An 11,488-nucleotide genomic window follows, 5' to 3' on the forward strand; every position below is an offset into this window, starting at 1 on the left:
CTGGCAGCTGGGAAAGTGGTCATATTTCTTCCGCATCTTGCTCCCAGAGTCAGTTTGGTTTTAAATGCCTTCACTGTACTGTACATATCAGAGATGACATGATCCCGACCCTGCAGCTGAAAGTTCATTGATCAGATGACCGTAATGTCACACAGAAAAGCCATTTCACACAGAACATTTCGTCTCGGAGTTGTGTTGTGTCTTTTCCCTTTGCTGCCAAGAACATACTCCTCACGAAAGCACACCTTTCCGGCTTAGCCATCGCACCTCTGTGTGATAAGGCAAATCACCATGCTCCGTTTTCTAACTCCGTCAGAAATGCCTTGAACTGGCGGTGATTCACAACCTTTGGCTCTGATAAAGTTAACTGTGCGCGTGATGATGCTCATTACATGCTCCATTTTCAAGTTTTACCGCACAACGCTTCGGTGTATTGATACAATGATAAGCTGTCAGCTCCCTGTCGCGTTTTCCTCTTGCATCTTTTCCGCTTCGCCACCAGTCCGCTCCTGTGTCCACACATCGCAGGTGCCAGTCGCAAACCCACGAGTTTTTCCCAAGGCAGCTCCATCTCATTTACACATCTTGACACCTCTTCATACAAATCATGCCCCGTAGTTGTGCCATGCATAGGACGTAAAGCCAAAACTCCTCTGTCACGCTTAGGCTGGAGTCCACTCCGCGGATGAAAATTGAAACACTGGGCAATGTCAGAAATGTCGGTGCTCTCATCCACAGCCAAGGAAATTCAATGAAATCTTTTCCCTTTTTCACACAGCTGCTCTTTTAGATTGATGGACACCTGGTCTACTCTCTCGGCAATGGTGTTTCTGCTCAGACTCACATTTAAAAAGAGTTGCCTTTTTTCTGGGCAAACTTCGTCACAAAACATCATGCAGTTTTTGATGAAAATCCCCCTCCGTAAATGGCCGGGCTGATTTAGCGATCTCTTCTGCCAAAATAAAACTGGCCTTGAACAGCAGCCTGGCCTTGTGATTTGGCTTTTTTGAACAGAGCCTGTCGAGATTTGAGGCCTTGTTTTAATTCCTCTGCCTTTTGTAGCCTTTGTTCCATGTCCATATTCTTGTTTTTTTTCCGCGTGTTTCTTTCATATGTCGTCTCAGATTATACTCTTTCAGTACGCCACACTTTCTCCACACAGAAGACACACAGGTTTCCAGCTACCTCCGTGAACATATACTCCGACTCCCACCTTGTTTGCAAACCCCCGGTTCTCAGTGTCCACCTTCCGTTTTGCCATTTTTGATGGGTATCTGAAAGTTAATTTTACTGTGATGCTGACGACTGCTGTGCCAATAAATATTGAAATGAAGCAGCCTACTGCTCGGTGCGTCACCGTTGCATTGTGGGAAATGTAGTATTGGTGCGTGTAAAAGATCTGCGGGCTGCCGGCTTGCTGCGGTCTGCGGGCCGGTTCTAATAATAAATCAAGATCATCCCAGGGGCCGTAAAAAACCTTCTCGCGGGCCGGATGTGGCCCGCGGGCCTTGACTCTGACATATGTGCCTTATATGGACCGGACCAACATTACCTTGTATGGACCAGACCCACATTACCCTGTATGGACCGGACCCACATTACCTTGTATGGACCGGACCCACATTACCTTGTATGGACCAGACCCACATTACCCTGTATGGACCGGACCCACATTACCTTGTATGGACCGGACCCACATTACCTTGTATGTACCGGACCCACATTACCTTGTATGGACCAGACCCACATTACCTTGTATGAACCGGACCGACCCACATTACCTTGTATGGACCGGATGTGCACATCACAAGGTAGTTGTTAAAATACATACAGTCACTTTTGTTTCAAAGTTGAAAACATTGAGGCTCATGAAACAGTTGTACATGCAGATGTCTTTTCCCCCAAACATGAACTCAATGTATCCTAGACTACATCCTTATCCTAGCTGCAGCACATTGACAGCACTGTGTAAAGCTTTCTAGCCAATGGCATCTTTATCCTCCTCCAACTGTTATTTTCCTTCCATTATAAAAAACTAAGAATTGTTGTCCAGCTGCAGCATTTAAGGTCTCGGGGATAGCCTATTACAATTCATAATTCATGCAGTCAGCAAGTGATTAAGTAATGTTTCTGCCTCAGTTGACAGGATGCCAGAGGTGGAACAGCACTGTTAGTGTCCTGCTCCACTACTCTGTAACTCTGGGGCTACAGCCACAGGTTCTCTCTCTCTGCTGTGATCATACTAGACAAAATCACTGCATAAACACATGTCAACACATCAACTTGTGATTTCATATTCATGCTTTTTCCTCTATTCAAATCAGGATGGACTGTTTTGCTGTGGAATTAAGTGTTTTGATTGCGATTATGCTATTTTGGAGAAATCCCCAGAAGCATAGAGTTACTCACCCTTTGACTGTTCACTTTGGACCACTGTCAACTGTAATGTTTTCTCAGGAGACATTGAGCCCATTGAACAGGCTCCTTTGTATTGCTACCACTGACGCATCAGGCTGTGGGAACCTGGTGTTTTTAAAGAGCCATTTACCTGCTCCACCACGCTGCTACTGCCTTGATCAGCATGTATCATAAATCATTCAAATAAAGCTAATTGAATGTTCATGTACACTCCCTTGTCAGATCCACCAGACTAGCCATGCAGCCTGGTCCCATAGACTAGACACAACATAGTAAATTAGTATGTTATGTTAAGTTTTAAGGCTTAAGGTTTAAGGCAAAAACAAAAGGTGTGTGGTTGGTCGGGGTGGATGGGTGGCTGTATAATGTGAACGTCTAGCAACCCAAAGGATGCGTGCTCGAATCTAATCATGGACAATTTTAGCTAATTAGCAACTTTTCTACTACTTATTACTTTTAGCTACTTTGCAACTACTTAGCATGTTAGCTAACCCTTACCCTTACCCCAACTTTAACACTTTTAGGTCCCCCTAACCCTAACCTAACTCCTAACCTTAACCAAGAACCCTAACCCCTAGCTTAGCTAATGTTAGCCAGCTAGCTAACATTAGCATTAGCCACCTAGCCACCTAGCTAACATTAGCCACAACAAATTAGAATTCGTAACATAACATACGTTTTTCAAATTCGGAAATGGATGGTGGACATCAACAAATGTATACACACCATACGAAATGTAGCATATCATACTAAATGGAGTGTCTCGGATTTACATACCAAATAATATGAAATGCTCTGAGACCAGGTTGGGCAGTACTAGGCTGGGATTGCAGAGTGAGTCTGAGTCTTATTAACTGAGGTGCCCTGGCTGGTCTGTGTGCCATGCAGTGGAGTGGACACCCTGCCTCGGGGCTGCTCATCAGTACTTGTCACTGGGCCTGGCCCATTAGTCAGCAGGCAGATGACAGGGCCTCTTGTAAAGGATAGCTGACCCCCCTGGAGAGCCAAGTGTCTTCCCAAAAAGACAGATTATGGCCAGGGGAGGATGGGGGTTCACTGGGTAGTCCAGGGAGGGCTTCTCCTCATGGATATCCTGGGAGCTGACCTGCCCCTGACCCCGGCTGTACAATGAAGTTAGCCCACTGATGAAATGGGCATTCTTTGACATAATGGCAGATTCTCCCCTGAAAAAAAGCAGGGGCCCTCTGAAGGAGGATGGGATACCCAACAGTGATGCTAATCCCACAGCTTGGTGAGTAGGAGTTGAGGGAGGCGGGGAGGGAGAAATTATGAAATTAAATTCTAGGCAGCATTTTGAAGTTTCTGCCATTTGATGAGTCTCTCTCTCTCTGCTGTGTTATGTAAATGACAGGCAACGTAGCTCTCAGAGCCAAGTGGAGGTATCTACTGTATCTATCTGACAGTTGGACGTGTGATGGATGAACAGCCGTTGAGGTTTGAGGCTCATGGTGGATCCTCTTTGAGTCACCATACACTGAGACTTTTGGATATCCAGTTATACCTCTTTATTTAGATGATATGCTAATTTCATGATAACAAATCAGCTTCCCCCAGAAAAGGAGAAGGGTATGCTTATGAAGGATGTTTGTCAGCAAATACAATTATTCACTGTCATTTATGGCTAATTAACACAGATTACAATTTAATGAATGATATGATTAAATATGCGTGGTTATTTATATTCTTTAAAAAGCTAAATTATTTTAATGTACAAGGTGAATCTTATGTAAACTGTAGCTTAAAGGATTTAATTTCCACCGGGGAAATACATTCTAAATCTTTGAGGACTTTTATACTAGGTAGAACTGAAATGAGAACTGAAATGAACAAATACCAGTGGTGAATTAACTGTGATTCTATTAGGTTGAAAATTATCAGCCATTTTTTTTTCTCAGAGATGCCATTTAGAGAACTACAGATGCCTGTCACAAAGGGTTTTCCCCATCTGACATCATAAGAAAGTCCCCCAGTCAGTCAGTTGGCTGGCAGCGGCAGGGGACCAGGCCAACACTAATGTAGAGCAGATGTGGCATTATGGGGGCGGGTGAGGGGTGGGCTGGAACCCAGGCATGGGAGGGGCATCAGATCTGTGTATCACTGAGCCTTCAAGAGCTCTCCTTTTGACACTCTCCATCAGTCCTACCGAAATGCTAAATGACTGGGCTCTAACTCTGAGGTGACAGTTACCATCTGGCTGCTCGCACAGATGCACATGAGCTCCCTCAACCCTTCCCCATGAGGTAATGTAAGGCCTTTGTCAGGGCATGGGGTGACTGCTGTGTACCACACGAGGCCTCTTGATTTTTTAATGTTTAACTCAAATGGCTGTCATCTTCCCTTGGCCCTTTGTGCTCTTCACAAACACTGTGCTCAATCGCATTATCATTACAGAGGAAATCAGTCATATTAAGCCACTGTGATGTCACTCGCCTCATCGTCTCAGCTCTGTGCTGCCAAGCCAGCGGGGCAGGACATAAGACGCATGTTAAATGAGATTTACATAAACAGTGTTACTCTGTCATTTATTTATTTTCCTCCCTTTATAAAGAAACAGTCTCCGGATTGTTTGCACAAGGAGTCCCTAAGGGCGCTCCATACAGGTGTTGGGCTTTTACAGTGAGATTATTGTAATAATGACATAATGACTGCAGTCAGCTCCTTATGCTGTCAGGCGCAGGTATTTGTGGAGCGAGAATATGGGGAGGAGAGGAGAGAGGAACGGGAGGTCAGGCAAGCGGCAGCTCCTTCAATAGGCTTTTTAGTGTAAATCTTTTCAGAGTAAAAAGGTCTCATGACGTCAGTGTTGCTCTATAAGCAAAGTGAAGGTGGCAACAACTTTGAGTCACTCAGACCCTCCAAAACATCACATGATCAAACAATATGTTCAGACGTGTGTATACCTTCTGTCAAGGACATAACCAGTTCCTGGTGACCAAGAAAACAGTGCACATGAATGACCCATCATGGCATGGTTATTCCACATACAGTAGAGCTGCCAAGAAAAGCACCAACCAATTACTCTTCTTGTTGTCTTGTAAAAGCCACATTTTTCACAGCACTTTCTTCCAGCTACCATTTAACCAATTATCACTGTTAGGTAATGTGAAAGGATCTTGTTAGATTCCTAGAAAAGAAACGATCTACAGCATGTCCTTATTCCAAAAGCAGAAGTACAGTAATTACGTAACTTTTACATAACCAAAACTATGTCAGTGTCTTGAGCTGATGTAACCCAGCATAAAAATGTGACGGACACCAGGGAGATCAAGCAGCCCTATGTCCCCTTAGGAACAACTCTCAGACAGTGCATTGTGTGCCGTCTCAGTGAGAGGTTTGCCTCTGGATGGTAGAGGTTCAGACTGTAGAATCTGCCAATAGTTCACCGGAAGACTCGCTCTCGATTTCTTTCATCCCACATTTCATAGATGCACTTGGGCAGCTCAATGACAAGACATCTTTATTCCCCCTCGCCGCCCCCAACAAAACTTTCCTCAGTAAGCTGCAAATTGGCATTCTGGGACAGTTGCATCACTCATCTTGAGCGATTCTTTTGTGGCCTGAAAACCTTTTGAAAACGTTTTGCTTCGTCATCAGGAGACGAGACTTTTATTTTAACTGCTTTTAAGATTGTTTATAGGGGAGACCGGGGTTGGTTGTCACACGTTTTACTCTCGTGTGTATTTCTGAGCTCCAGTATATCTTACATTGCTTTTTTTCAAAATTAAGAGAAAGACCAAGGTCTTGGGTTGAAATGGGGACGCTTTGTATCCTCATATCTTATTCCAACAGTAAAAAAATGAAGCACCCATTCGATAAACAAACTGATGCTGTGTTGAGTCCAATCTAACTAGGACTGAGAAAAACAGGTTTCCAGTGTCACCAAGCATATGGCAGTACTGAGGACTGGCCTACCTTTGGTTCGTGACCATCATCCATTTGTTCCCACGTTGCTTCGAAAACCCAGCATTTGCTTCAAATATTCTGTCCGTCGTGTTGAGTTGAATGACCTATAGACTTGACCTTTTCCGGTACTGACATAGCCCCTAAAACGGGTACAGTGCAGATGAAAATATTTTGTCCTAAGAACTCAGGAAGACACGCAAATGGGTAAAAAGAAATAACGCTAATGCAGTCCCCATATGGTTACGTGTAGCCTAATTACAGTTGCTTATTTATTTACATTCAGATGACAGCTGGCATTTGTCGGCCTGGCCTATCTGTGAGGTGCTTCTTTACATTCCTGCTTAGATCATGTCATTACATTGCTTACTTTGCTATTAGACGTTGCTTACTTTGCTGTGTGTCTATCTGCAATTTTTGCCGTGTTTGGGTGTTTTGCCCTCGCAGTGTTAAGATCGTTTTTGTCAACTTCAAACCTTTTGAAGTTCTGGACTGTAAATTTGTAAATATATTCCTCACTTTTGAACTGTGGGTCTACAACATGATGGTAAATAAAACCATCATTTCTGATCACAGCACCTTTACTCCGCCTGCTGTCTAACTGCACCCAGAATTTCAACTAACTAGGCTGCCGGGTCCTTTCCCTTTTCCCTTTCATTGGTTGGACAGTGGTGGGAGTAGTCTCTCGAGACATCCAGGTTGCCTCCCATCATTTTCTAAATGTTTGGGTTTAATATGTGTACGTAATAGAGGAGCTACTCACTGCCTACGTCACTACCTTTATCCGCTTGAATAAAATACTAAATAGTGGCTAGAAAGATAGAGATCACCGAGGTTATTTTTAATGAATGCATTTCGCAAGTGACAAGGTTTTGCCTGCAAACTTTGGTTTAGAATCGTGACGTTACTGGCAGGTCTGCCTTGTGATTTATTGGGAGAATTGTCTGTCTGAAGAGGACCCACCCCGGATTTGTATTTTATTTTTCTTATCGAAATTGCCAATTACGCTGCTGCTACTCTCTGTTATTATCTATGCATAGTCACTTTAATAACTCTACCTACATGTACATATTACCTCAATTACCTTGATTAACCGGTGCCCCCGCACATTGACTCTGTACCGGTACCCCCCTGTATATAGCCTCGCTATTGTTATTTTACTGCTGCTCTTTAATTATTTGTTACTTTTATTTGTTTATTTATTTGTAGGTATATTTTTTTTTACTTCATTTTTGGTTAAGGGCTTGTAAGTAAGCATTTCACTGTAAGGTCTACACCTGTTGTATTTGGCGCATGTGACAAATCTGATTTGATTTGATACGAGTCCTTCAATGAAACCATACCTTAGTCACTGCTGTTGCCTAGGGTCGGGGTTACGAGACTAAGGTCTGAGAGGAAAGGAAAGAGGACAGGGTGTTTCTGTTGCCTTTCCTTGCTGAAGCTTGTCATGGAGGATGGGTGTGTGGGGCAGGGTTGGGTAGGGGGTTGTGGACAGAGAGGAAGAGGGTTAATGGTGTTTGCAACAGGCCAGGCTTCCCCTCGAAGTGGGAGACAGTAGAAGGAAGTGTCCAGATTTATGGTGGACTGGCCGTGGAAGCTGCCTTCACCCTGGCAGTTGACCAGCAGACAGAAGCAGAGAGGGAGGGAGGTAGAGAGAGGGGATGCAGAGGGGTGCTGTAAATCACAGGCAGAGTGTGGCTCAGACACAAACACACACACAGCCAGGCCCATGCTCGCAGTTCACAAGGAGATAATCGCTGTGTGAAGGAAGGGTGGCTCTCTGCAGGCTGCTGCCCAGATAGAGATATACTGGGGCTGGTGTACTGTGAGGAAGCCGGCTAACACAGACAGATAGCACCTCTGATGCTCTGTCACTCCCCCTGGGCCACTGCCAAGGCAACCAGGCTCAGTCCCTCCGATACAAACCATTTAGACCCTCTTCTAAACAGGAAAAACGTCTCCAATTTAAAATAATGACTATTCCCCTTTAAAATAATTAACTCATTGAGTTTTATGTGTAGTCCTGGGTGTGTGTTTGCATGTGTCACTAAATAAAATAAAATTTTCATAAACAACGGGTGTAGACTACAGGTGTAGACTAACCGTGAAATGTTTACTTACAGGCCTTTCCCAACAATGTGGAGAGAAAAATGTGTAATGCGGAGTAATAAACATTTTAATTTCTGCTTACTCAAAGCTATTGCTCATTATAGTGAAACTACTCTCAGTCAAGTCAGTGACTCTCTGGCCTGCACGCTGCAGGCTGGAGGTGGGGAAGATCCCAACACATCTATGTCTTAGAAACACCTGATAGGAAACCCTATAAAACTGTGATGATAAATTCACCTTTCTACTTCTGTCTGTTTCTCTGTGGGTTTTGTGTGTGTGTTTGTGTGTGTGTGTGTGTGTGTGTGTGTGTGTGTGTGTGTGTGGTGTGTGGTGTGTGTGTGTGTGTGTTTGTGTGTGTGTGTGTGTGTGTGTGTGTGTGTGTGTGTGTGTGTAGTGACAGATTCTGTACATGGATGGGGAGGTCTTCAGTCATATTTAAACTGCTGTGCTCACATGGACTTCTGGCCTGGATAAGCCATCCATCGTGGTGACGGCAGCCTAGCGGCAGGCCCCATGGAGAACGTGTGCTGTGCCCAGTGTGTACACAAGAGCCCTGGCCTCCACAGGGACTGTTTATCCAACTGAAGTCCAACAGTGTCACACTCTCTCCCAGCTGCACTGAGGGGAAATAAGTCACCCAGGACAAACGCAACGACTGATAACATCCAGACATGTCTAGCTAGTCCTCTCTGATGTTCAGTATGAATACTGTTTAACTTAGATAGAAATTAACTTATATTGCCTAATTGGTTTGAGTCTAAAAGGGGTGAGAGAAGGAGGATTATGATGGTAGGTCTTATCTGACAGCAGACCGTACTGTACTTTAATGACAGAATCCGTCATCTTTCAGCTGGAGCCTAGAACTAAAACACTTGACTATACCTTCACCCTTACAGAGACCAATAACTCACTGAGTGAATCTGTCCCTCACAAGACTGCCATCACTCCATCAGCATGCAATAACGCTGGACTCAATTCCAGGTAAGTAGACGATGCTCAGGAGAGATGAGCATTTCCCACCATGTGATGAAAACAGCACGCGACAAGTGCCGGGGAGATTTATCGTGGTGTCTGTTTAAACGTAGCCAATTTCACTTTAATGCGATATAAAAGAATGATGCATGCTTGAATTTCGCAGGTTCCCGCAGTGTGGAGGGATTCTCATCAGCCTGTGGCAGTATTTAAACCATACAGCCTAGAGTATGATTCAAACCCTTGCGTGGAATGTTAGAAGTGCCGGTGATGTAATGTTCAATATTGATAACGACCGTGAGCAAGATGGGTTCTAATCGTTTATGAAAATATTGTGCAGCCAGCATGCATTTTTCCCCTACTGTTCCCTTTCCCTCCTGCTTCTTCACTACATCTATCGGCTCTTTCTGATAGGAAGAAATCCACAAACACCTTCGCACCTCCTATCAAATGAGCTCCTGTAAAAACGCAACACTGTCAGTGAAGTGGCTCTGTGCGTGCAAGGTGTAACATCCCTGGAGTGTTTTATAAGCATCATTGCCAACTGGATTCAAAGTTTATTTTAGGCCTTTACTATAGCCTCTACTATGGCGTCTGTGGATCTCATGAACTGTGGATTTCTTCTTTGTCATTGAAGATAATTGGCCACACAAACTAAACTCAAGGATTAAAGAGTAGGCCTATCATAGTGTATGGCAACAGGGCCTATGAAATCCTGGTCTGGAAAAATACTGTTACTGAGTGCTATTGATGGATTTGCTTTGAAATGATAGTAAGAATCTCTGACACTATTTTGTTTAAACTGTCCTCAAAGAAGTGGATTGTAGTTTTAGACATTATAACAACTGGTGTCTTGGTCTGTATGGTACCTCGTCCTGCTCCAGCAACATAGTCTCAGTGCCATCCCCAGACAAAAGGTTGAGGAATGGGAACCTGAAGGTTCTGCCCATGGAGACCCACCCTGGAGGCAGACCATTCAGAATGTCTCAGACCAGAAACCAGCCTGATGGTGATCTCGTACACTTTGCACTCCTCTCTTTTCTATACTACTCTCTCTTGATCCCTCTGTCCTATATGTCCTATATGTCATATATGTAATTAACTCAACGTTTCAGGATAATAAACCTATACCAGCGAGAACTCTCTGTAACCTTTGTAAAATACAGAATAGAAATAGGATTTTTCCACCCTCATTTCTAATCTGAGAAATAAATTAAAATAACTGGACTAATTTGCCTTTGAAGTTCTTAATGATAATTTGCCTCTTAGGTTTTCTGGATAAAAAATATGCCCTAAACTTAATGCCTGCCTTAAAGTAGACTTTCATGGTTTAAACTTGCTCTTGTACAGATTCCTCTGATCAGCACAACACTGTGATTGGCACAGAAAGGAGCTACAGTAGAATGACTTTTATGGATGAGTTTGATCTGAATGGTCAAGAACAAGGAAGGGAGAGACTGTCTACCATAGAAAAGAGTGTAGTGATAGTGGTGTGTGTGTCTCCCTACCTGAGTGGAAAGAGAGAGAGAAGGGGGGGATAGAGAGGGGGAGAGAGAGGTAGATATGTTTTATTATTTTCCATCCTTTTGCTACTTTTAACTGTATTTGGAGCACGCGTGTGCGTTATCAACACTGGGTGTATTTGACAGTTATATTTGATCATGTTTTATTAATTAATGTCTTTATTGTTTTGGTAAATGTTGTGTTTAAGTTTGTTTTTACTTGTTAATGGTTTGTTTGTTCTATTAGACTTTCTGGTTATTATCTATTTCACTGTTGCTTCTATGGCAATAGTAAAACATGTGGTTTTTCCCATGCCCATGGCCAGCCCTTTGTATAATTAGAAAATGAAATGTGAGAGAGAGAGATGAGGGAGTAGGGGGAGGGAGAGAAGAGAGAGAGAGATGGAGTCAAGGGGAAGGGAGAGAGAGAGAGAGAGAGAGAGAAGAGAGAGAGAGAGAGAGAGAGAGAGTCAAGAGGGGGAAGGAAGGTGAGAGAGAAGAGAGAGGGAGTCAGGGGGAAGGAGGGAGAGAGAGAGAAGAGAGGAGAGTCAGGGGGGAAGGAGGGA

At 43.8% G+C, this 11,488-nt stretch overlaps 1 long non-coding RNA gene across 1 annotated transcript; it reads left to right on the top strand.

Annotated features, from left to right (window-relative positions):
* The first annotated feature begins 9,066 nt into the window (after positions 1-9,066).
* Positions 9,067-10,965, top strand: LOC139027758 (uncharacterized). Its single transcript, XR_011479903.1, has 3 exons — positions 9,067-9,237; positions 9,345-9,429; positions 9,587-10,965. It is a non-coding gene; the product is annotated as an uncharacterized lncRNA (long non-coding RNA).
* The last annotated feature ends 523 nt before the right edge of the window (positions 10,966-11,488 follow it).

The sequence above is a fragment of the Salvelinus sp. IW2-2015 genome, linkage group LG5 (assembly GCF_002910315.2).
Source record: "Salvelinus sp. IW2-2015 linkage group LG5, ASM291031v2, whole genome shotgun sequence".
Classification (NCBI taxonomy): Eukaryota; Metazoa; Chordata; class Actinopteri; order Salmoniformes; family Salmonidae; genus Salvelinus; species Salvelinus sp. IW2-2015.